The sequence below is a fragment of the Talpa occidentalis genome, unplaced genomic scaffold (assembly GCF_014898055.3).
Source record: "Talpa occidentalis isolate TD23 unplaced genomic scaffold, MPIMG_talOcc4v2.1 talOcc4.18, whole genome shotgun sequence".
Classification (NCBI taxonomy): domain Eukaryota; kingdom Metazoa; phylum Chordata; class Mammalia; order Eulipotyphla; family Talpidae; genus Talpa; species Talpa occidentalis.
Genome location: NW_023601851.1, coordinates 6,363,588 through 6,391,170, shown reverse-complemented (window position 1 = coordinate 6,391,170; position 27,583 = coordinate 6,363,588). Strand labels below are relative to the sequence as shown.

The window sequence follows — 27,583 nt, the reverse complement described above, 5'->3', positions numbered from 1 at the left end:
GTTTGTGGCTGTGCGAGATGTCTGGAGATTAATTCTGCCCTTCCTCCCCCTGTTAGTCAGGACAGCTTCAGATATTTGAGAGTTTCTCATGATTCCCTAAGAATTTCAGCAATATTTGTTCTATTCTCTCAAGAATGCCATGGAGGTTTCCTCTGGAAAGGCGCTGGCTCTGGAATTTGTGTTTGGTAGGAGGCTTTTGGATAATACTGACCTTACTGACCTATCTGCTGGGGATGTGCTTCCACTTCTTTTTATCTTCCAATATTCCTCTTCCTGTTTGGAAGTTTTCCTGTTTGAGTCCTTCACCTCTTTGCTAGATTCATTTATCTCCAAAGTCAATTTATTTACTGACTTTGAGGGGAAGGTTTTCGATTTCCTCCTATTTAGACTGGCGGCGTGCCTAGAGGAAGGCCACTCACTTGTCCATGGAGAATGCAGACGCTATAGATGAAGTCTGACAACTACATTTTCCCCATGAAAAAATCTTCGCATGATGCTTTTCACGGTTGCTGTGTGTTCTCTTTTGCATTCTTCTATCCAAAAGTAAAGGTACTCTCAATTAGTTCTCATTAAAATCCCATGCATGTTACTATTCACACTCAACCTACGATGGAGAGAGTGCTGGAGCCAGGAGGCAGTGGTAGGCATGCGCAGGCACAGGAGATTTCTGATTACAGGTTTTTTTTTTTTTTCACATCGGGATACTTTTTTCCATTTCTGCTAAAATGTCAATATAGAATAATAAAGTTTAACTCTAACAAAAGATGCCCTGACTCTGTGCTTGAAGGTATATAAATTCACCTTTCCTTATTGATGGGTAAAGTAAAGGTTTCGACTTTTATGGGAAATGCTGTTTTAAAGTTTATATGCGAAAAAGCAAGTAAGAGGAGGCTGTTTCGGCCACAGCCAAACCTCCCATGCAGGACGTTCCCTCCTTCCCAGCTGCTCCTGGATCCTCAATTCCAGAGTCAGAGATGTTTTATTTCCAGCGGCGAGGGGAGAGCAGGGGGCGCGGTATGTGGACAGTGGGGGGGTGTGGCCTTGGGAGGCTGTGGTGATTGCATGAGAGATGTTAGTCTGCATCCCTAAATCACACACTGTCTATGAGACCAAGGTTGCAGAATCAAAAATAAAAACACAAACAAATGCAGACAAATGGGTTCAGAAGGGAAAACTAGTCACATTTCTCAGAGACATAAACAAATTCACATCCCAGGAGACCCAGACCTCGGACCTTCGCACTGGCTTCTGCGGAATTTGTCCCTCCTCACCGCTCCTCTCTCTTTCTTCATTTCCTCCCTCCCTCCTGCTCCGGCTCCACACAGCCCTCACCCCCATCCACCACCTGCCAGGACCCGGGAGGGCTCACAGTGGTAGGTGGTAACTTGCCATCTCCTTGTGGATGGGGCTTGTCCTGGCTCTGACGACAGGGCCACCCCCAGGCCCCACGGCGGTCAGGGGAGGGGATGGGGCTGGGAGAAGAGGATGAACTACATTCCTCCCCACATGGAAAACCACCAAGAATATCGCCCCTGACACACTCAGACACCAGTCATCAATGAATGTGCCGCAGGATGACACCAATTAAGACAATGACCTGAACAAGGGCGCTTGTCCCTCTGGAGTAAAGTCACATGATGGATGGATCTTGGACAGTGTCCAACCCATGGACACCAGCTCCAGAGCTCAAATAGCCCAGCCCTGAGGCCCTGCTCTGTCCATGAAGCTGCAGCAGGACGGGGTGCAACATCCTGCGAGTGTTCAGAGGCTCCCCACGAACCCAGACCATGTAGTGAGAGGCCAGGACGCCCTCTGCCCTGCCATGTGGACAACCTCAGGACACAGAGTAGACACGGCATCGGGAACATCCTCCCAAACTGCAGATATTTGCAGTGGAGCATCCCCTCACACTTGAAAACTTATAGATTTCAAGCTTCATTTTTAGACTTGAGAACGTGTTAAACTATTCATTTTGTAAATCACGACAACTAATGCTGACTGGGCCCAAGTAGTCATGCCCCACTGCCCTGTCAGCCTGGGTGAGACTCAGGGAGGGAAAAATATATTCTCTTGTAATTTAAGATGTTCAAAGATATTGACTTTTAACACATTGATCGTAGGCTTTGGTTATGGGAGATGGGACAATTATTGTTTCAGACCTCAGTGGGTTCAGCACACTCAGTGGGTTCTGGGCACTGAATAACATCACAACAATCAATGGGATTAGATTATAATGAAGAAATTCCAGGCAAAATTAAAAAAAAAATAAAACTACTAATTTAAATTCAGAACATTATGCAATTTTGTCCCAAATATTATGACAAAAATGAGTCAAGTAGAAAATCAGTAACTCTTACAGCAGCATGTTGACTCCTTCAAGGCTCTGATACGAACATGAGGCTGGCAGGGACATCTGAAAATTTACAGACGTGAACTTGGGATTTTTCCCCAACACCCTCACTCAAGGACTGTTAGCGATATTATAAAATAAAGTCACAGTATAAACAGGGGCTGGAGGAGATAGAGTCAAGTTATTTTATTCATTTTAAATAGATATTTAAAGTCACACAACATATGTCAACATCATTAATAACCAGGTACAACATTTCTTTACCTCCATGAATCCTGATTTATTTTCTTGTTTTTATTATATTTTGGGACTTATCCCCACCAATGTGCTGCAATTATTTTATATTACTATACTCTTATAAAATATGTGCCTTCCAAAGGCCCGCCCCACTGTCACCCCAACAATGGAGAGAGGAGGAGACTGGGGGGAGGTGGATAGCGGGCAGGGCTGACCTAGTCCAGACATCCCCACTCAAATACGGGCCTGGGGGGAGGAACAAACCTACACCCTGGGGACCCGGGCCCTTGACCGGCAGGGACAACCACACACACAGACCATCCGGCTCAGCACCGGAGCGACCTCATCCCTGCATAGATGTGCATGAGTCTGAGGGTGACAGAGGGGCTGGGAATGACCTGGGGGGTGGACGAGCCCATCCTGCAGGAGGGACATGTGGGTGGGACCCAGGAGGAGACTCTGCAGGAAACGTGGTCTCTGGGTCCTCAGATGTGGGGAGTCAAGGGCAGGGAGATGAGGAGACGAGGGGACAGACCAGGAGGCAGCAGTGAGGCCACAGGGGCAGGAATCTGACAGAGGAGGGGTCAGGACATGCCACATGGGGACGCCGAGCCCAGATCATTCAGTTCCAGGACAGTGTCAGGTCCTGGGAGCAGGAAAACGGAGACCCACACAACCCATCTTCCTGCACACCCGTCCCTGTGGGGCCTCCCCAGACCAGGGCTGTGCTGGAGGAGCAGGGACAGGCTCTCCAGGGTGGGGAGGGGCTGGGCATATTTACGTGTCCTCTGGGGCTGTGCCCTGGACAACCTCTGGGAGGTGTGCTGGGCGGACACCCTGGGGCCTGGACAGGAAGGGGAGCTGCGGGCTTGGGAATGACTGGGCACGGTGGTCTATCAATTCAGCTCACTGAGAGACCTATATTCAGGTTTTATCAAGGTCGTTTAAAATTTCATTTCTTCACAAATAAATGGACACATGTTTTGACAAAACATCAATAGCGCATTCACATGAGTAAAATATAAATTTGCTCAGATAACGATAAAGCATAGATTGCACGATTGTTTTATGCTGATAACCCATTTTGTGGTCAACATTGCAGGATATGAAATGTTTTCTTCCTCTTTATTTTTTATTTTTTTTTTTATTTTTATTTATTTATTTGTAAAACTTTTTTTATAATTTTATATATTTTTACATCATTTTTCATTTTTGCACAATGTATCCATTTTCATCTTGGTTATAGTCCCCATAAAATTCATACCACCCTTCTTTTGACCCTACTCTCTTCTCCCCCCTGAAGAGTGTCTCTGATTTATAGTTCCCTGTTGATTTTGATTTTCACTTTATTATAGTCTTTTTCTTGATCCCTTATTTGGGTCTTCTAAATTCCTGCTGTAAATGAGACCATCCAGTATTTTTCTTTCTGGCCCATTTCACTGAGAATGTTGACTCCATGTTTCATTTATTTTACAGATTAGATTTATATTTTATTGACTGATGATTCTAAGAGGTCTCCAAAATAGTCTCCTGATAAGGCAAACCCAAGTCTGTACTTACTACACTAAGGAAGGTCATTGTCATGACATTTTCTTTTTTTTTTTTTTTTAGTGCATCGTTTTTCTTTCCACTGTCATTTATTATAATAGAATTTAATTTCATTAAGAGTTTTTCCATTGTAAAAGGCATTTTAAAAGCTCATTTTTTATTAATCTTTTTTTTTCTCACAATGTTTGATTTCTTCATAGAATTTCCCACCCCCCCCAAGGTCAATACTTTCTTTATTTTTTTTTTCAGTTCTTTTTTTTTTTAATAATAAATTTTATTTTTATATTCCCCATACAATTGCAACCCCCCCATTCTGACCCCAATCCCTCCCCTCCCGCCCCTCACCCCCCAAAAAGTGTCTCTGCTTCATAGTTATTTGTTGATTTTGATTTTCGCTTTCTTATAGTTATTCATTTTTCTGGTCCCTTATTTAAGTTTTCTAGATTCCTGCTATGAGTGAGACCATCTGGTATTTTTCTTTTTCTTTTTGGCTTATTTCGCTGAGCATGATCCCTTCCAGCGCCATCCATGTTGCTGCAAATTGCATGTGTTTATCTTTTTTGAATGCTGAGTAATATTCCATGGTATATATGCACCACATCTTCTTTTTTTTTTTTTTAAGAGGCATGTTTTATTTATTTATTTATATGTTTATACATGCACTGGGTACAGTCAGAAGCGCGGGAGGGTGAGAGAATTCACCAGAGCCAGAGCGGGGAGCAGAGCAGGCAGAAAGACCAAAGCACACTGCTGAGGGGAGCAGCGGGCGGCACGAGAGGTCTGCGCGCCATGTGGGACCCTGCTCAGGGGGCCGGGGAGCAGCCAGGGATCGAACCGGCGCCGCAGAGGTTGCCGGCAGCTTCGCAACCCAGCGCTCAACCACTGCGCCACCGGGGAGGCCCTGTACCACATCTTCTTAATCCAGTCCTCTATTTTTGGGCATTTGGGCTGTTTCCAAAGCTTAGCTATTGTAAATAGTGCTGCTATAAACATAGGGGTGCAGGTGTTCTTTGGAATTGATGTTTCTGTGTCCTTTGGGTAAATACCTAGGAGTGGAACTGCTGGATCATATGGAAGCTCTATGTTTAGTAGGTCCAGAAATCTCCACACAGCTCTCCATAGTGGTTGGACCAGTTTGCACTCCCACCAACAGTGCAGAAAAGTTCCTTTTTCTCCACACCCTCGCCAACACTTGTTGTTTCTAGATTTTTTTTTTTTAATATGTGCCATTCTCACTGGTGTAAGAATGTATCTCATGGCAGTTTTGATTTGCATTTCCCTGATTACAAGTGATGTTGAACATTTTTTCATATGCCTGTTGGCCATTTGCATTTCCTCTTCAGAGAAGTTTCTTTTTAGCTCTTCTGCCCATTTTTGATGGGATTATTTTCTTTGTTGTTGTTGAGTCTCATCAGCTCTTTGCAGATTTTTGTGATCAGCCCTTTATCATTAGTGTTGTGTGCAAAAATGTTCTCCCAGTAGGTGGGGTTTCTCTTTGTTTTTGTTATTGTATCTTTTGCTGTGCAGAAGCTCTTTAATTTGATGTAGTCCCAGCTGTTTATCTTTGCCTTCACTATCACTGCTTTGGGTGATGTGTCTGTAAATATGTCTTTGATGTGCAAATCATGTAGTGTTTCGCCTATATTTCCTTCTATATATTTTATATGGTTTCAGGTCTTATGTCTAGTTCTTTAATCCATTTTGAGTTGATTTTTGTGTATGGTGTGAGGTAGTGGTCAAGCTTCATTCTTTTGCATGTAGCGACCCAGTTTTCCCAGCACCATTTATTGAACAAACTTTCTTTGCTCCAATGCATAGTCTTTGCTCCTTTGTCAAAGATTAGTTGACCATAAATCTGTGCATTTATTTCTGGATTTTCTATTCAATTCCATTGGTCTGTGTGTCTGTTCTTGTTCCAATACCATGCAGTTTAAAAATATGGAATGCTTCACGAATTTGTGTGTCATCCTTGTGCAGGGGCCTTGCTAATCTTCTCTGTATTGTTCCAATTTTAGTATATGTGCTGCCGAAGCGAGCACCCTCTTTATTTTTTAAACAGATGATGGCTCCAGGGGTGACCAACCTCACGGCCATGACAGAATTCATCCTCCTGGGGTTCCCCACCCAGTGGACCTTGGGCTTCCTGCACCCGTTGCTCTTCTCCCTGGTCTACCTGTGTGCCCTGCTGGGGAAGGGGCTCATCGTCCTCATCACCACCCTGGACCAGCACCTCCACACCCCCATGTACTTCTTCTTGAGGAGTCTGTCCTTCACGGACCTCTGCCTCATCTCAGCCACAATCCCCAAGTCCATTGCCAACTCTCTGAGGCACTTCAGCTCCATCTCCTTCCCAGGCTGTGTACTCCAGGTCTTCATAATGGTTATTTCAGCAGCTACAGAGATGAGCCTCCTCATGGTGATGAGCCTTGACCGCTATGCTGCCATCTGCCACCCCCAACACTATGAGGTCCTCATAAGCAGGGACAGGTGTGTGCAGCTGACAGCTGTGTCCTGGCTGGGTGGTGTCTCCATGCTGTGATGCTCACAGCTGGAACCTTCTCCTTGTCCTACTGAGGGTCAAACAAGTTCCACCAGTTCTTCTGTGACATCCCCCTGTTACTGGCTATTTCCTGCTCAGGAAATTTAATGAACAAACTTGTCCCCATTCTCATTAGTGTGGTCTGGGTTATCTGCTGTTTTATTTTCATCATCATTTCCTATGTGCACATCTTCTCTGCTGTCAGGAAGATCCCATCCACAGAAGGGAAGGCCAAAGTCTACTCCACCTGCCTTCCCCACCTGATGGTTGTGGTTCTGTTTGTCTCCACTGCATTCTTTGCTTATCTGAAGCCGACCTCAGGGACCCCGTCCATGTCTGACCTGGTCATTTCTATGTTCTACACGGTGGTGCCCCCCACCTTTAACCCCATCATCTACAGTCTGAGGAATCAAGCCTTGAAGACACCTGTGGGGAGACTGATGAAAGGCCTGTACCCTAAGATGTGAGATACCACAATCTAAATTCATAGCCCCTCATTAATTCAGCTTTTCCCGCCTAACTCTTACATGTCATCATTTATAAGCATCGATTTCTTGCATCAGGATTATTCCCTTGTCACAAATTCATATTCTCATAATCCTCACTATACTCCTATTTCCTAAATTGCTGCATCCTTCCCCGAAGCCCTCCCTGTGTGATGTTCAAAACTGAATACACCTCGTGGATAAAAACTTGTATTTAGTGTAGAAAGAATGTTCTAGAACTCACATTCACCAACATTTACATAACATGAGCATTGGTAAAGGGGTCTGTCCTCAGGACCACATGACCACGGGACCCCAGTCCTGGGGCTCGGTTCTCACAGCCTGCGTGTGTCTCCACCGAGGGCCTTGTCCTCATTGATGGCAGGGGAGACAGAGAGTGAGGCCCCCGTCCCTCACGGTTCCTCACAGGGCATCTTCCTCTAGGAGAAGTTCCTGTTCCTGCTCAAAGGACAAAGGGAAACCACACCTGACTCTGCCAGAGGTGGAAGGATGGACATTTACTTAGTTAGTAGGAATCTAAGAGTGAAATCTGGAATGGATGGAATTTTAATTTCTGTGATGCCTGTTTGGATGCCAGCCTGACTGCACCCCTCGATGTGGTGTTTCCAAAAGTAAAGTTAGATGAATTATCTTTGAAGAACTATGTTTCTACTTAAATATTTATCATTTTTAATTTGCCGTGTTCATTTTTAGGTTCCTTAGTTTTCCAGATTCTATCTTGATTCTGTACAAGGTATTCACCTCCACCTTCTTGTAGATTAAACTAAAGTTCACTTTTATTCTACTTGGGAATGGTATTATTATTTTATTATGTAAACTAAAGCATGCATACTTGCAATTTTTTTTTAATAATTCTACACATCTGCACTGTATTTCGGAAAATATCACTCTTGTTATCCTAACACTGAGACCGTCAGCTGGGGTGACGTTCCTACTCTCCGGAGCAGGTCACTGGGTCTCCAAACTCTTCTGGTCGATGACCACATTTTGTCCATGAAACTACTTATGGTAATAACATGTAGTTAATCACAAGACATGACTCGTCCATTCAAATTTCAGAATGAAACCTGAGCTCAAAAATCACTCAAAGTCAAACTCATTTCAGTGATAGCATGAGAGCACAGTACCCATCCCTTGGGATATGACGTCATTCGCTAGTCAGATTCCTGTGGATGTATTTTCTGTTTTTCCTTGAACAAATCCAGTGAGTGTCTGTTGAGAAGGGATGTTTACCATGAGTGTTTCACCCCAACATCACATTAATTTTGTTATTTGTTCTTATGAAAGGAGAAGTCTCATTTAGACTTTTTACTGTTTTCACCGTGGGTCACATTTCACTCCCCCACATGCACCAGTGTCCACTCAGAATCTACTGAATGCCCTGCAGTGCCTGTCCCTCTGTCCACACTCCTATCTCCTCCTTGGTTCTGTCTGGTAATGAGCAAATTTTTGCACTCAGTCCAACATTTCCTTTTGCTGTTTGCCCAGACCCCAGGTCCCCACCCCATACCAAGCTCTGCAGCACCCACGGTGCATCAGGGAAGAGAGGGTCCCCACCTGCAGCCCTGCAGTGCGGGCTGCACAGACCCAGTTGGGCCTCTTCCCGGCCCCTGTCTCCTCAGAGCAGCGGGCGGATCGTTCCTCTGTCACACAAACAACACATGAGACAAAATGGAAGAAGTTTTCTTTATCGTGGATGAATGGAGACTGTGAGGTGTATTTGCAAGAAACTCCAGAATCACGATCAGTTTCTGGGGCTGCAGCTTCTGGGACTGCTCGTCAGGGCGGGTCCTTCACCCTGGCTCCGGCCTCCGCCTTCCCTCCTGCGCCTGCAGGGGAGGGTCCCAGCGTGCCCGCCCACGAGCTCGTTTGTTGTTTGTGACCCTGACCTCAGGGACCTGTGAGGACTCGGGGAGTCCACACCCGGGAGAGGGCCCCCCACTCTGCGGTGTCAGAGCCCGAGACACACCCACCGCGAGGACACGCCAGATGGCGCCACCGTGGGCCTGACCCTCATTGTAAAGTCACCACCAGCCTCTGTCAGACATGACCGTTCACATGTTGTTCCTTTTCCAGGTGCTGAGGTAAATGGCCTTTTTGAATAAAACAATTCTGAGAGACGCGGACCAACCCGTGTCAGAAGACCCAGGTGCTTCCCCATCCCGCTCCTGGGGGATTTCTCGGTTGCCCTCCCGAACCCCTCCATACCCGTCCACCTGCCAGGCCCAGGGGTTGCCTGGGGGTGGCAGCGATTTTCCCACTCCCTGTGGACGGGGCTCGTCCTGGCGTGACGCTGGGGCCATCCCCATCCCCGTGGGGTCAGTGGGGTGATGGGGCTGAGGGTGAGCAGGTCCTGCCCGTGGAGCATCCTGGGCCCCTGATGCACTATTTAAAGGTCAGCATGACACTATATGTCAATTTTTCTGTTTTTTTTTTTTTTCTGTTTTTAAAGATTTATTTATTTATTTTACACAATAACCAGGGTACAGGCCAGATGTGTAGGAAGGTGAGAGGATTCACCAGAGAGAGCGGGGAACAGAACAGGCAGACTGATGAAATACACTGCTGAGGGGAGCAGCGGGCGAGACAGGAGAGGTCAGCGGTGCAATGTGGGACCCTCGTTGGCTGGTCGGGGTCAAACTGGTGCTCAGAGGCTGTGGGCAGCTTCACAAACTGCGCTCAACCGCCTGCGCCACCAGGGGAGGCCCTGGTCAGATCTCTTTAAAATTTTCTATTTTCCTTTGGACAAAACTTCTACATCAATGTTGAGCCGTGGAGTTGACGTCATCAGTGACCTCACGTGAGGTTATGCGAGTTTACAACTTGCCACCATCCAAGAAATGCTTTATTCACGGGGTTTGTTGCTTTAATTTGGGGGTTAATTTCCCACTCTGTGGGCACAGTGCCCCCCGCAGTCCACACAACACCCCGTTAGTGACTACTCATCTTCCATGCTCTTCCCCTTGCTTTTCTCTGTTCCCTAAGGGAACAGCACACTTTTTCACTAAGCCCGACATCTGCTTTTGCTGAATTTGGTGATGGAGCTTCTCTATATTTCTGTTCCACAGACGAGTGAGACCATCCGCATCTGTCTCTCACTCTCCGGCTCATTTCACTTCTCAAAACCACCTGAGGATCCAGCCACGCTGTCGAAAATGACACGATTTCATCCTTTCACAGCTGGGTGTTACCCACTGAGCGTGACCCACATTCTGTATTCACTGCCCTGTGGCCGGCACTTGGGGGGGGGGACAGGACCTGCCACTGTGGACGGTGCAGCTGTGACCACAGGAGCTCGTGGTCTGCCACGACTCCCCCCCAGAGTGTTGTGAGGACACACTCCAAGGAGAAGGGTGTCAAGGGCACATGGACAAGTGGCCCCACACCCCAGGGAGTGTTTGAGCCTCAAACACGCCATCCCCGAAACCAGCCCCCACTCTGGGTCTTGCCCATGTGTCTGTGATGTGGACACAGGGGCCAGAACATAGACACACACATGTTAATGGGGATTGTGTGCCAAGGGACACAGGGGATGAGGGCAGCATCCTCTGAGCCCCAGAGGGCGGGAGAGGCCAGAGAAAAGCTGTGGGAGAGCCAGTCAGCCCCCAGGTCAGCGTCACAGGCCTGAAAAGTTGACCAAGGCCACAAAAGCACCTTCATGCGTGAGAACCGACCATGACCCACGCGGCCTGCAATGGCCGCACAACGGGGCTAAAACCAGGCTCCCGGAGCCCGTGTTGGAAGATAAATTAGCCTTTCAGGACGATGGTAACGCGGGCGTTTTTCACCTCACCAGAGAAGCCGTTTTCATGTCATGCCCGACTACAGGAAAGAGCCTCGGTTGCCTCCGTCCCTGCCACGTCACCAAGAGAGTGATGTAAACGGCCTGGAAATGGAGGAGGACGTCACGCAGGAAGCGTCTCTGCCCAGCCTCTCCCCTGCGGTCAAAGCCCCGCAGAGGGTCTGTCGCGGGGAGCTGGTGACGGCAGCCCCCGGTGCGGCAGGACGCGGACACCATCCCACGCACGCGCCACACGCAGCCGCGCTGGTCAGCACAAGGCGTGATCTGCTCGCTGAGGGGCGGCCCGTTCCAGGCCCCTCACAGTCCAGGCCACACACACAAGGCCTCTTTCCGCGAGGCAGAGGACACAGCGGGTGTGACGCCCACCCAGGAGCCGCACGCCATGCACAGCTGCCCACGACCGTGGCCCCGCTACGGCCCCTCCCCGCGTGAAGACCACGGAGAACCCCCCGCGAGCAGCAGCCGTCACACCCCACAGACGGGCAGGCCTGAGGCAGAGCCGCCATGCGCACGTGACCAAACACACACACAGCAAAGCGTGAGGACACGAACCTTTCCCTCAGAGGGTCCAGTTCGCTTCCCTCTGTCGTTCATTCTGCTGAATTTCCCCTGACCTCCCTTCCCCTCCCCCCGCCTCTCCTGGCCTGCCTTTTCCCTTCAAACCTTCCTTTCCCTTCCTCACCCTCATGCCCCACCCACCTCCCAGGTCCCCCCATGAAGGGCACACGTGTGTGACGGTGACTTTCCAGCGCCCCTTGGATGTGGCTCATTATGCTTTTGATGACAGGGCCACACCCGGGTCCCCCGAGGCTGGATAGTGATGATGAAAGAGACCTTTGAGGAACATTAATTACAAGCCTTTCCTACAGGGTCACAAGACACACAAAATAGCCTCTGACACACTCAGGACACTAATGATCGCTGGGATGTGAGACAGGACGACACCAATTAAGACAGTGACCTGAAAATGCACTTGTCCCTCTGGAGGAAGGTCCCTGAGGGCTGGAATCTGGACAGTGTCCAACACACTGACACCAGCTCCAGAGCTCAAATAGCCCAGCCCTGAGGCCCTGCTCTGTCCATGAGGTGGCACAGGATGAGGTGCAACATCCTGTGAGTGCTCAGAGGCATCCCCATGAGCCCCGACCATGGAGTGAGAGGCCGGGACGCCCTCAGTCCTGCCATGGGACAACCTCAGTAAAGCAGGCCATGGCAGCAGGAACTGTCCCCCAGACTGCAGGTATCTGCCCCCAGCCGCTTGCAGGGGAGAATCTACACAGACCTGAATGACTTTAGAGCCCATGCCTTATTTCAGACTTGAGGAAGTGTCATAAACTATTCATTTTATAAATAGCGAAAACTGATGCTAACTTTATGCAATGTGTTCAACTTCTCAATGCCGTATTGTGCTGAGATGACTTGCAATGTGAGAAAATATGTTTTCCTCTTAGAAGATTTTTCCTTGAATATATTTGTGATATTAGAGGCATTTCACTCACAGTGTCCCCTCACATGGGTGGAAGCCTTGGGGGCATCGCCAGACAGAGTAAAAATGACTCCAAGTGCAAGCAGAGAGACTCCTAGAGGGCCACCCCATCCTGCTGCCACCTCATGGGCAGCGCAGGGTCTCAGAGCTGGGCTATTTGAGCTCTGGAGCTGGTGTCCGGATGTGTCTGCACGTGACCACTCCCCGCAGAAGGTCTCACTTGTATTTGTGAGTCACACCCAGGCAAGGCAGGTGAGTCCGTGAGGAATGTGTGGGGTGCATGGTGGGTGGGGATGGGGATGCTAAATGCCTGGCATGTGTTGGGGGAGGGAACAGTAGCTGTCACTCCCTCAGGACGGCCGGTGTCTAGCCCTGTCACTGGTTCCTTCCTGTCACGGTGGTCGCTGGCGAAGCTGCTCTGGCGCCAGGTCTGCCTGTGTTCCCAGCAGGTGAGCTCAAACCAAGGCTTTGTCCTGACCGGAGGCTCCTGCCTGACCCACATTAGCTGAATAATCAGCAGAACCTTCTGGGTGCCAGGCAATAGCCAAAGAACCAGGGGGTAGGCCTGACACCATGTCTGTGACCATCACCGCTCACGCCTGTGATGTGGGCATGGAGCACAGGGAGGAGCCAGAAAGGAAAGAGCCACAACAGACAGGGAAGTGCAGCCTTGGGGGGACTCACGGGGAGAGTCCAGGGACACTGCAGGTGGGAATGGGGCCGCAAAGAGCCCGGCCTGACTTGGGGCCACAGCAGGCCCCGCACACAGAGGAGCCGGTTCCCTCAAGACCCTAATGTCCTCTCCTGCCCAGGGGGATCGGAGGGTTGGAGGGGGATTAGGGGGCAGGGAGTGGAGACCCAGAGTAGACCTGGGGCCCCCTCTCATGGGGAGCCGCCCCCTCGCTGGGGCGGGGCTGCTCTGAGGACAGGGGTGCCGGGCCTGTCTGTGGCCAACAGGCTGTGGCATCAGGGGAGCGACAGTAAAGGGGTTTGAGGCAGCATCTGGGGAGACGGATCATTCTCTCAACACGTGGTGCGACCGTGACTGTGTCCTTTACTGGACACGCACTTCAGGGGAATCTGACCCATCACCCTCCACGAGCAGGACACCTTCTCAAACTGTGACTGGAAGGGGTCCCCGTAGCTGATCAGGGCCCGGGCAGAGACGCGGCTTGTGTATCTGTCATGAGACATTTGAGTTTTACGTCACTCAGAAGAAACCCAGGCCCTTGACCACAGCCTGTGCTCAGTTATTCCCTTTTCAATTAAAACATCTGGGTCATTTTCAAGAACCTTTCACAGTTATTTCATATCAGCACATTCTCCTAAAAGTCCTGCCTCCCCAGGGCCTGCCCTTCCACCACCCCACAGAGCAGGGAGAAGGTGAGACTGGGGAGGCTAAGGAGATTGAGCAGGGCTGCCCCGTGTCCAGATGTCCCCACTCATGCACGGGCCTGGGGGGAGGAACAAACCAGCACCTGGGGGACCAGGGGCCCTGGGACTGGCAGGGACAGCCACACCCACAGACCGTCCGGCTCAGCCCCGGAGCGGCCTCCTCCCTGCACAGATGTGCATGAGTCTGAGGGGGACAGAGGGGCTGGGAGGGACCCGGGGTGGATGAGCCCATCCTGCAGGAGGGACATGTGGGTGTGACCCAGGAGGAGACTCTGCAGGAGACAATAGAAATGGAGGAAGGTCCTTTAATGGGACATCACAATGTGACTAGCAGGTGGCCGGCGCCCAGCCTGGGCGCACGGAGGTGGAACATGGGGAGAGTGAGCGGAAAAGCAGTGCAGGATGGGGGCCTGAGCGGCTCTGGCAGGAGCATGTGGTGGCTGCGCTGGAAACGCGTCAGCTGAGAGTCCACTGAGCCTCGACACATGTGACATTAGTGGTTTCCACAGTGAGTGTCTCAAAGGCAGGGCGTGGGTTTCAGGTTTCTAGGTGGAGGGAGAGGATCAGTGAGCTTCCTTATCAGAAGTTGCCGCGGCTCTGATGGGCCTGACCCAGGACCCCGAGGGGCTGAGGTGTGGGGCAAGTGGGATGGCTCAGTCCGCTGTGCTGGGTGGATCAGTAACAGACAAGGGAGGACAGTTGGGGGAGTTCTGAGAGGAGGGGAAGTGGCCATCCTCAGTGTCCCTCACATGATTGTTTGGACAACGTGACGGTTTGCTTCAGAAGAGCAGAAAAGGCTGTGCTGTGACCAGACGGCGCTGCTCAGAGAGTGACTGGGGATGAGACTTGGGAGGACAAGGTGTGTGGGTGCTGAGGAGCTGCTGTGATTGACTTAAGGTGCCAAGTAATGTTCATCTGGGGAGATAGGACGGTGGTGATTTCTTCCTCCCCACATTTACACAGATGACGGCTCCAGGGGTGACCAATCACACCATCGTGACAGAATTCATCCTCCTGGGGTTCCCCAACCGGGGGACCATGGGCTTCTTGCACCCGCTGCTCTTCTCTCTGGTCTACCTGTGTTCCCTGCTGGGGAACGGGCTCATCGTCCTCATCACTACCCTGGACCAGCACCTCCACACCCCCATGTACTTCTTCCTGAGGATTCTGTCCTTCTCAGACCTCTGCTTCATCTCAGCCACAGTCCCCAACTCCATTGTCAACTCTCTGAGGCACAGCAGCTCCATCTCCTTCCTGGGCTGTGTTGTCCAAGTCTTCGTGATGATTTTTTCAGCAGGTTCAGAGCTGAACCTGCTCACAGTGATGAGCCTTGACCGCTACACTGCCATCTGCCACCCACTGCACTATGACGTCATCATGAGCAGGGACAGGTTGTGCAGCTGACAGCTGTGTTCTGGCTGTGTGGGGGTCTCTATGCTGTGATGCACACAGCTGGAACCTTCTCCATGTCCTACTGCGGGTCCAGCGTGGTCCATCAGTTCTTCTGTGACATCCCCCAGTTATTGGTTATTTCCTGTTCAGAAAATTTAATAAGCGAACTTGTCCCCATACTTATTAGTGTGGTCTGGGGTATGTGCTGTTTCATTTTCATCGTCATTTCCTACGTCCACATCTTCTCTGCTGTCAGAAAGATCCCATCCACAGAAGGGAAGGCCAAAGTCTACTCCACCTGCCTTCCCCACCTGCTGGTTGTGGTGCTGTTTCTCTCCACTGGATTCTTTGATTATCTGAAGCCGACCTCAGAGACACCATCCATGTCTGACCTGGTCATTTCTATGTTCTACATGGTGGTGCCCCCAAGTTTAATCCTGTCATATACAGTCTGAGGAACCAAGCCATGAAATCGGCCGTGGGGAGACTGATGAAGGGGAGACTCACCAAAATGTAGTAGAGAAGATGAATCATGACTCCATTAAGAGACACTTATTTTAAATTTTCACATCATTGTCCCCTTTTTATTTGTATAGTTACATGTAATTCCATTGTATAATTAAAGATATATTCTTATTTTTAAATTATATTTAAGATGAATCCTTATACCCCTATAGCTTTAATTGTTTCTCTTGTTAACACTTAGATGTTCTTTGATATTCTATGTGTACTGGTGTTTGATTTTCTAGCCACTCTTTACTGTTCTCCATTTCTGTGCTCCTGGCCAAAGTTTTCTCACTGGGGCATCTCCAGTCTCTAATGTAGCTTCCCCTCTAATGTCACTGACCCTCAGGGTCACGTGTGGGATCAGGGGACACGGGTAGGACAGAGGGCCCCTTTAGTTGGTGAGTGAGGCCTTCACAGCATAAATAAGGCCCGAAGATCCATACTGAATCGAGTAGTCATGACCTTCTGTTGATAAGGACCACACGTGACATGGTGGAGACCCTCCCTGAAGCTCTGGTGTGGGTGCCTCTGGCATTTACCAGACCCACGCCAAGCACAGTGGACACCAGAAATAAGACAGGAACTTGAAATTTGTTATTTTCAGGTGCAGTATAATCACTAAAAACTGACAATATGTAGTGGGTAGGAATTTTTAAGTAACAGTAAAGGGGGAGTCCCTGGTGGTACAATGGGTACAGCACAGTGCTGTGAAGCTGTCCGCAGCCTCTGCAGCATGGGTTAATTTCCCGGCCAGCCAGGGAGCTACCCACATGGCACGGCAGACCTCTTCTGCCTCACCCGCTGTTCCCATCAGCAGTGTATTTTGGTCAATCTGGCACTCACGCCCCACACCTCTCACCCCAGCTCTCACCCTCCCATGCCTCTGTCTTCTACCCCAGCTCTTGTATAAATAAATAAATCTTAAAAAAAGAAACAATAAAGGAACTTAGGAAACTATAATGGTAAAATCAAAATAATAGCTCGTGGACTGCACGATATTCTAATATTTCCAGGAAGAGTTTAGGAACGACACTCACGACATCACACTGCCCTTTACACATGTGATTATCCACATTTATTTAATTACCTAGAATGCCTGGGAATTTGAGGACAGTGTCCTTCTCGGCACCTTATTACAGGGATCTCACCCAGAGTGTTTGCATTTCCATGTGGAGTTCTTCAAACAAGAAAACTCGTCAGATTTACATATCATGAATGATATTATCATTTAGTGTAGACATAAAGAAATAAAGAATTTGAGGTTTAAATTGGGGAAGGGAAAAGCCCCTGAGTGCACTTGCTGTCTGGCCTCAGCTCCTCTCTGCTGACTGCATCCACCTTTGGTTTCCTGTCGTGACGTCCAAGGTTTGAAAATTTCACACCAAAATATTTCAATATAAAATGTATTCCAACGTGGAATCAGGCCCTTTAACTGTTTCTCAAACAGGTCACCCTCTGAGGGAATCAGGCTGACCTTTCCTGCAGCCCAGGTGAGTCCTGCAGGGCACATGGCAAATTTGGAGACAGCCAGCAATGGTTAAGAGAGGACATCATCTTGATAAATAAACATCTGCGTAGACAACTTGCTACTGTTATTTTAAATCATTGGCATATTTATTTATCTGATGATAAATAACTGTTAAAATTAGTTCTTGATACTGTCATTGTTTACTGGTCAATAAAATTTACGGGGTATAATGACAATAAAGTTATGAGATATAAGGAGAATTCAATATGTGTATGGAATTAAGAACCTGAATCAGGGTATTATAAGCATATGCTGAGACTATTCACAGCCTACATTTTGCCACTTGTGTATAAAATAAATAAAAATTTAAATTAATAAAATATTAACAGTCTCAAGATTGTATGAATTTAAACATTTACGCACATTTTAAACAGTTGTACAACATAATATACACTAAGAACACTAAAGACTCCACTGAAAACAACAAATTAATTCAATGAGCCACATCAGTGTAGTTGGAAGCTGACACAATCAACACACGAAAATCAATTGCTTTCTATATGCACAAAATGAACTAGAAGAGAAGTGAAGAAAACAATCCCATTTATGATAACAAGACTAATTACCATGGAGTAAATTAACAAAGAAGGTGAAGATAAAAGAAAAGACATTGTTAAAAGAAATAAAAAAGACAAAGAAATGGAAAGAAATTCAGTGCCATTGGCTTGGAAGAGTCAACATCACCTAATGCCCATCTGACCCAAAGCAATTTACAGATTCAACGTAATCCCAATAAGGACTTCAGTGGCATTCTCCAAGGATATAAAAAAAAAAAAATCACTGAAATGTAAAAGACCCCAAACACCCGAAACAACACTGACAAAAAGAGGAAGAATGGAGGCAGCTCACTCCAGACGCCAGTCCATATGATAAAGCTCTAATAGTTAAAGCAGCATGGCACTGGGACAAAAACAGACAGGCCGGCCACTGGAATATAATAAGGGCCAGGAACCCACCCTCATAGGATGGACAGTGACTCTATGACAGAGGAGCCAGAACAGGCACTGAAGCAGGAAAGTGGGGAGATGGTGCTGGGAGAAGCAGCAGAGTGAAGCAGGTCCTTCCCCACCCCCTACAGAAGAGTAAACTCAAGCAGATAAACGCCTGTTTCCATGTGTGACGTCACCATCATCATGCAGCAAACCTAAGAATATGACACCATGAGCAGAAACCCTAAAATACTACTTCCTAAAGATTAAAAGCAAATTATCCCAACAAAAGGACAATTCTAATGTAAGTGCAGTGACAGGTGCTGGGGTGGAAAAGAACCGCAGGATACACAATTTCAGAGACAAGTAAAGTTTCTCTTCCCAAAGGACTGGTGACTCCGTGGTCACTCACTTCTGCTGGATGTCTTATTTTTCCGCCCCACTCCTCCTCCCTGGGCTCCCTCCTGCCTCTCTCCGTGTCCCTTCCCTCCTGCCTCAGGCCTTCCTATATCCCCCGCACGCCCATTCCCTGGGCCTCTCTGTGAAGGGCACATGGGGTTGGGGGTGTCGGGTGACTGTCTAGCTGTCTAGACAGGGAGGAACTCAGGGCACTGTTATGACTGATGGTGCCCACCACGGTGGACACGACAGGTGGGGAATGGAACCTGGACATGAGGATTTGTCTATTCACTTCCATAGAGACGTGAGCCAGACACAACATCACATCTGCACACCAAGTGTGATAATTACTCGCAGAGACACACTGCAGGACACTCCAATTAACACAGTCAAGTAAACACACACTTTCCCTCTGGAGGAAGGTCCCTGAGGGCTGGAATCTGGACCATGTCCAACATGCGGACACCATCTCCAGAGCTCAAATAGCCCAGCCCTGAGGCCCTGCTCTGTCCATGAGGTGGCACAGGATGGGGTGCAATATCCTGTGAGTGCTCAGAGGCTCTCCACAAGCCCCCACCATGGAGTGAAAGGCCGGGACACCCTCTGTCCTACCATGGGGACAACCTCAGGATAGAGACTAGACATGGCAGCAGGAACTCCCGCCCCCAGACTGCAGGTATTCAGTTCTCAGGCAGTTTTCAGAATGGTAATCATTCAGAATGGACTGTTTTTAGATTTCAAGCTTCATTTTAGATTTGAGAATTCACAGTAATTAAAATACTCATTTTAAAAATAATGAAAACTAATAAATTCTGAAGGTGCACAAGTGTATCAGTGCCCCACTGCCTTATCATGCTGCATAAGTCTCAGCGAGAGGAAATATACTCTCCTGGAATTTAAAGTGTTCAAAGGATTGAACAGAGCATTGTGGTGCATTGTGTATGTGACAATTAATGCTTCATAACTAGCATTTGAGCATTCAGAACCCTGAGTTGCTCTGGGCACTGTACAAAAGCACAACAATTAACGGAAATACATTGTGATGAGGAATGTCTCTTTACAGACATGAACTTGTTTTGTTTTTTTTTTTTTTTTTCCGAACTCCACCACTCAGGGGTCATTAGCAATATTGCACAGGAAGAGAATATGCCAGAGCTTCTGTCATCATTACCAATATCTGTCTAAAGATGTCTATATCTTGGACCATCTCATTACATGATTATTTTCCTGTTTTTATTAAATTATTAGGAAGATTCCACCAATGTGTTGTAATTATGTTACTATGTGACCTTAAAAATCCTGCCTCCCCAGGGCTTGCCCCTCCGCCACCCCACAGATTGGGGAGAGGATGAGATTGGGGAGGGTAGGAGAGAGGGCAGGGCTGTCCCGTGTCCACATGTTCCCAATCACGCATGGGCCTGGGGGGAGGAATAAACCTGCACCCCTGGAACCCGTGGCCCTGGGACCAGCAGGGAAAGCCACACGCACAGACCGTCAGGCTCAGCTCCAGAGAGGCCTCCTCCCTGCACAGATGTGCATGAGTCTGAGGGGTACAGAGGGGCCGGGAGGGACCCGGGGTGGACGAGCCCATCCTGCAGGAGGGGCATGTGGGTGTGACCCAGGAGGAGACTCTGCGGGAAACGTGGTCTCTGGGTCCTCAGATATGGGGGGTCAGGGGCAGAGAATGAGGAGCCGAGTGGACTGACAAGGAGGCAGCAGTGAGGACACAGGGGCAGGAATCTGACAGGAGGCGTCAGGACATGCCACACAGGGACGCCGAGCCCAGATCATTCATTTCCAGGACAGTGTCAGGTCCTGGGGAGCAGGAAAACAGGGACCCACACACCCTATCTCCCTGCACACCCGTCGCTGTGGGGCCTCCCTCGACCAGGGCTGTGCTGGAGGAGCAAGGACAGGCTCTCCAGGGTGGGGAGGGGCTGGGCATTGTCACGTGTCCCCTGGGGCTGTGCCCTGGACAACCTCTGGGAGGTGTGCTGGACGGAGGCACTGGGGCCTGGGCAAGAGGGGGCACAGCAAGACTGGGGCAGTCGGGAGGGACAGTCTGTCGGGTTTGTTGAGAGTTTTGAGATTTTATTTCTTAAAGTTCTGCAGGGTCAGTGGAAATCTTCAAACCTTTACCAATTTTCAGGACATGTTTGGACAGTGTGATCATGTCCCCTCACATGAGTTGGAAATTAAAGGTTGAACATAGCAGCACATGCAGATGAGGATACTAGATGCCGTGAGATCTAGAAGGAGTAATTACCTGGTAGATAGACTGAATTATTATCCTATGCTGACAACCTACTTATGTTCAATATTAGAATATTTTACAATGCTTTCTTCCTCTTTATTTTTTGTACAGATGATGGCTCCACGGGTGACCTATCGCACCATCGTGACAGAATTCATCCTCCTGGGGTTCCCCAACAAGGGGACCATGGACTTTCTGCACCCTCTGCTCTTCTCCCTGGTCTACCTGTGCACCCTGCTAGGGAACGGGCTCATCGTCCTCATCACCACCCTGGACTGGCACCTCCACACCCCATGTACTTGTTCCTGAGGAGTCTGTACCTCACGGACCTCTGCCTCATCTCAGTCATGGTCGCCAAGTCCATTGCCAACTCTCTGAGGCACAGCAGCTCATTTCCTTCCCGGGCTGTGTCATCCAGGTCTTTATGCTGGATTTGTCAGCAGGTGGAGAGCTGACCCTGCTCAAGGTGATGAGCCTTGTCCACTATGCTGCCATCTGCCACCCCCTGCACTATGAGGTCATCATGAGCAGGGAAAGGTGTGTGCAGCTTACAGCTGTGTCCTGGCTGAGTGGGTGTCTCTATGCTGTGATGAACACAGCTGGAACCTTATCCGTGTCCTACTGTGGGTCCAACGTGGTCCACCATTTCTTCTGTGACATCCCCCAGTTATTGGCTATTTCCTGCTCTGGAAATTTAATGAATGAACTTGTCCCCATCTCATTGCTTCAGTGTTATGTATCTGCTGTTTTATTTTCGTCATAATTTCCTATGTCCACATATTCTCTGCTGTCAGGAAGATCCCATCCACAGAATGTAAGGCCAAGGCCTACTCCACCTGCCTTCCCCACCTGCTGGTTGTGGTGCTGTTTCTCTCCACTGCATTCTTTGCTTATTTGAAGCTGACTTTAGAGACTCTGTCCATGTCTGACCTGGTCATTTCTACGTTCTACATAGTGGTGCCCCCCACATTTAATCCCGTCATATACAGTCTGAGGAACCAAGCCATGAAGTTGGCTGTGGGGAGACTCTTGAAAGGGAGATTCACCAAATTATAATAGGGAAGATGAGTTCATTACTCTTTACAAGACAATTATTTTAAATTTCACATTATACTATTCTATATTCTTATAATTATAAATGCATATTAATAATATTTTAAATAATAAAATATATATTAAATAAAATAAATGATAAAATACATGGTAATATAACTTCATATACCCTTTGTTTTAGTTGTTGCTCTTTTTCCTCTTAGGTGCTGTGTAATATTCCGTGTATACTGGGGTAACTGAACTTCCATCCACTGTCTGCTGTTCTCCATTTCTGTAGCTCCCAGCCAAGAGAGGAGATGGTTGGGTTTCTTCTCAGTTGTCAGCAGTTGTCAACTGCAGTTTCATCTGTTTTCATCTCAGTTGTCCCTTGGGCAGTATCTTCAGTCTCAAAGGTGGCTTTCCTTCTAATGTCACTGACCCTCGTGGTCATGTGTGGGATCAGGGGTCATGGTAGGACAGAGGCCCCTGTACTTAGTGAGTGAGGCCTTCACAGCATAAACAAGGCCGTAGGGTCCAAGTTAGAATCTGAGCAGTCGCGATCCACTGTAGAGAAGGACCCACACACCTGATGTGGCAGAAACCCTTCTGGAAGCTCTGGTGTGGGTGCTGCCACATTTACAATTAACACAATCAGCACTTAGTGGACAGCAGAAATAAGAAAGTAAAGTTTCTGTGCAGTATAATTACTAAAAAAATTACAGAAATTATTGGGTGGGAATTTTTGAGAAACAATCTGTTCAAAACAAAATGATAGCTAGAAGCCTGCCTTGCATCTAGTATTTCCAGAAATGTGTTAGTGATGTCATCCATGACCTCACACCACACTTCACAGGAGTGTTGTCCCCATTTATTTCATCCCCTAGAGTGGGCGGATAGGAATGGTAGGTAATGCCCTGGCCGGGCAGGTCATCAACAGGAATCTCACACAGAGTGTCTGCATTTCTATGAACAGGTTGAATTGAAAAAGTCGTCAGATTTATGTGCAAAAAGGTAACACTATCATTTGGTGTGTTCATAGACGTGCAAAGGATTTGAAGAAGATCTCATTTGGGAAGTGAAGCACCCCGTGGGTGAGGCTGCTGTCTGGCCTCAGCTCCTCTCCGCTGACTGCATCGTCCTTTGTTTTCCCGTCTGTGACATTCCATATTTGAAAATTTCACTCGAAATGTTTCATGATGAAACGCAGTTCCAATCGTATATCTGACATTCGGTCACTCTCAAACACTCACCTGGGAGGGGCTGAGTCAGGCTGACCTTGCATCCAGCCCGAGGGAGTTCCATGTTGAACCAGTCAAATCCAGAGACCAGCCAGGGGGGTAGTAGAGGTGGCAGAATCCTGACCTGCGAACTTCTGGGCTGACAACGGCCTACTGCTCTGTTAAGTGATTGGCCTTTTTATTTTTAGTGCCGATAAGTGACTGTTAATATTAATTCATGATGCTGTTACACTGGCCAATAAACGTTATGGAATATGATGAGACTCCAGTGTGTGCCTTGAACAAGTAACTGGATCAGACCATTCTAAACACAGACTCTTCACTGCCAACATTTTTGCCAATCTTGTACAACATAATTAGAATATATAAATTAATAAAACATTAACTGTTCTAAGTTGTGTGAATTCAAACATTTAATCACAATTAAAACCGTTTATTTCTGATTTTTTTCTTACTTGGGTAGCTAAATGATTTATATCACTGTTTCTTTTTGTCATGGTAACCTGCTGCTGGCACAGTTGTGGGTATTCAATAGCAACAGTTTTATAAATTCTCAATGTGCCAGAAGTCGTGCATTCCAACTATTGATCCAGAAGGTCAAGAAATATATTACAAACTTAAATTTACCAGAAAGTATCAAAGGCCAAAATGGAAGGAAGATAATTATTGATCAAGAGAAGCTGGAATGCGGGAAGCAGAACTCACCTCTGGTTTCCTAGCGCGCAGGGGCGCAGGTCACTGCGGAGACTGAGGCTGGAATCCCCTGGAACGCCAGGCCATCCCCACTCCGTCATCCCATGTGGGACCTTTGCTGGCCGGCTGGGATCCAAACGGTGCTGCAGAGGTGCTGACATCTTCACAGAGCTGTGCTCAACTGACTGCACCACCAGGGGAGCCCTTAAAGTCCCTTCTTTTAAAGGGGGGATTTTATCTTTATCTGAAAACAGTTCACTCTTAATGAATTGATGTCAGCCACCCATGAAAGAGCATCATGAAGATGTTGCAGATGCCTCTTGCAGTGTCTATCCATATACTTTATTGCTTTTAACCTGGCGACTTTCAAGGTTGCTATGAAGACAAAGAATGTTGTAGTATAAGCTCAACCCATCTGAACAATTTTGAAATGACACTGCATACAGACCCACAAAATGGACATCCTCACCAACATTTCCACTTAAGACCTTAAGGACACTCAAGACTTCACCACTGACCTCAGTATTTTGACACTGTCATAAACTTTGGAGGATACATGGGCTTTTTACCTCTATTTTCACCTTGAATTTCTACATGGTGGTGATGCAGCAGGAATGTGGGGCAGGTGTCACCACTCTGAGTGAGTCTCATCCTCTCCTGTCAGGGCTACCCCAAGACTTGGAGTGAAGTCCTGGCCTGGGCCTGAGGGCCTGGAATGGAGGGGATGAACCTGGTCCAGCAGGACCCAGCAGGCAGCACCCTCTGCTTGGATCTGGGAAGAAGGTAAGCTGAGAAGGAAGGGAACATGAGGAGCCATCTTCTGAGTGTGGCTGATGGCAGAGTGGTGAGTACCAGTCAGGGAGGAACCAGGGGAGGGTGGGATAGATGTTGAACACTGGCCAGCATTGGCAGGATGCTATTTGGGCAAGGAGGACACAGAGGTCCCTGTTCATCCATTCATGAGCAGCCTGCTGGGTCGGATCCTGCACGAATTGGGAATCCCCAGGAGACCAGCCGGCACATTGGAAACTGTCCAACACTGTGAAAGCAATGGAGATGACACCCATGGGCGGCAAGAACCTCTGTGCTCATGGTTACCAAGATGGGGGTGTGGGAGCCCAGACCCCTCAGGAGGAGGAAATGCCCAGCCACCTGGAGAGAGTGAGAACACCTCATGGCTAGAGATTTGCCTCACCACCTGCCCAGCATGATTTGCCACAGGGCTGTGGGGTCAGTATGGGGGTTGGTGCAGGGATCAGCCATGTCAGTCATATAGGGAGTAGTAGGTGTGATGGAGAGTGGGGCCGAAAGGTGAAGGTGACAGAGGGGGGTGAGTCTGAATAGAGGGACATGGGAAGCCCCTCTGAGGAGGTCAATCTTGGAGAAGGAAGTGAGGGAACAGGCATTTCAGGCACAGAGAACCTCAGGGTGAAAGCTCAGAGGTTCACAGGGTGCGTCACCAGCCAAACTCTCGGACAGGCCAGCAGAAAACTCACAACCCTTCCATGGAAACAGGAAAGCTGAAATACTGGCTTATTTTCCTCATGGTTGTCATACAATCCAAGTAAAAACCATAATGAAATGACTTTTTTTTCCTCCACTGAAAGCTACTTGGGAAGTCCGCTCCAATGTGGGACTCTACTCCTTAGCTTGTCTTCAATCCCATGACCTTGGAGGTAGCCAGAAAAGAAGGCCTGGGAATGCCAACCTCCTGCCTGAAAGAGGCCACCCAGAAAAGGCCACCCAGACAGGAGTCGTCTGTGTTCTCTCAACCCATCAAGGCTATGACAGTGAGGAAGAGACTTGGGAGAATTGACCCAAAAGAACCCGAATGGAATGAGACTTGGGCACACAGGCAGGACAGATGCTGGTGGCTGAGATGGGTCTCTGGATTGGGCAAGCATGGGTTAACCGTGACAACTGACTCACATTCTGGCCTCAGGAATCCCAAGTGTCCAGTGCAACTCATGTTGATTGAACAAACCGCCCCACCAACTCCCACCCCCATTGGTCACCAGACAATGAATCACTCTCTTAGCTTGGTCCAGGCTCACACTCACCAACAAGGTCCTGTGTCATCAGGTTTATTCCACTCCCTTGCTTCTCAGGCTTAGCTTTGCTGACACAGGAAAGGACATCATGGTCTGGACATGGGCCAGTCTTCCAGCCAGTGTTGACCAATCTTCCCATCATGATACTGTCCGGTTCCCTGTCTCAGCACTTCATGCCTTAGGGGGTTCCAACACCTCCCCCTTTTATGTTTTTTTTTTTAAATAAAGTCTTCATAGTGAATAAAGTGGTGCCATTATTTCCACTCCCAGGGAATTTTCATATGCTTGTGGTGAGCACTCTACAGAGTAGCAGATGTGCATATACAAGACTTAGTATAAAGAACAGCAAGATGATTCCCAAAGGTTTTACAAAATTTAATGGGTGTAAATTAGTTCCTGTACAGGAAAAATAAACAAAAATAATACAACATTAAACAACATCCAAATTTTAACATTGAGGATTTGTTGGATTTAGCCATTACCCAGTGTCATTCAAATTTGCCATCGTGGCATCTGTGTTTTTGTTGCAATTGTGCTAATGGTTGCAATAACTTATTTCTAAATTCCATGACAAGACCAAGGTTATTATGGAATGTACCATGTACCATGAAGTTGTCTTTGAACATCTGTTCAGGAGAGGGTTGCATTCAAAAGGATAGGGGTTACAGAGAATAATATCCCAACAAACCACAATTGAGTCTGTGATGTCCAGAGGACCTGTTGATGTTCACCACATCAGCATACAGCAGCCTCAAGGTCATTGAGTCTTGATCTGATGTTCCAGAGGACTGCACTGTCCATGGGAAGGGATCCTCTTTTTCATTTTGATTCCTATGGGTGGCATCCCAGGTGATGGCTGTATCAATAATGGCTGGAGCTCTGGAATAAGACTGGTTCTTTATTGCTCTAACTGAACATGGCTTTATAAGTGATAAAACAGAAACAAACCCTCTCCCTGATGTTAAATGTTTTTTTTTTTGTTTGTTTGTTTGTTTGTTTGTTTAGAAGAAAAAGTTTATTGAGGAGAAAAAGAGCAGAAATAAAGTGGGACTCCCAGGCCAGGGAACCAGGCCTGGGAGGGGCAAGGAAGCCAAAGTGGAGTCGTGTCTCAGGGAATATATACCTTCTTTCCCTGATTATTCTAAAGCTCTACCAGTCTATTTGTGATTGGTCAGTTTTTGGCTGTCTTACTTAATTTGCTACTGAGTGGGAGATCTTCACATTCCTTATCTAACAGGTCTGTCTTTCCCCATTTGTTATATCTTTATCTTTATGGTCTAGCCCTCCCGGTGAGCATCTTTACACTTTATCTTATCATCTGAAGAAAACCAGGACCATCCTTAACAAGATTATCTGTGGTGCTGGGATGTTTGTTTTTCCCAGTGGAATTGGTTTCATTTCCTTGCTTGTCCTTATCTCTGAAGCCTTCCTGAATTCTTCAAAGGTCCCCTCTTGCACTGTCCTAAAACTGCCTAATATGTTAAATGTTTTAAAGTCCCCGCCAAATTGGTCCTTGCAGCAGATGGTGATCTACAACCAATGGCCTAAGACTTGGTTCTGCTGGGATAAAATGTTGTTGTATTGCCATGAGACCAGAGGAATCAGGAATGAGCTGTTGCTCACCAGTTGTTAGGCCAAAGCATTGTCATTCAATAATTTAAATGTAAATCAAGCTCTGCATATAAGGACCTATGGGG

General features: G+C 47.9%; 1 non-coding gene across 1 annotated transcript; it reads right to left on the bottom strand.

Moving 5' to 3' along the window:
• Positions 1-6,067: 6,067 nt before the first annotated feature.
• Positions 6,068-6,174, bottom strand: LOC119250910 (U6 spliceosomal RNA). Its single transcript, XR_005126445.1, has one exon. It is a non-coding gene; the product is annotated as a U6 spliceosomal RNA (small nuclear RNA).
• Positions 6,175-27,583: the final 21,409 nt, after the last annotated feature.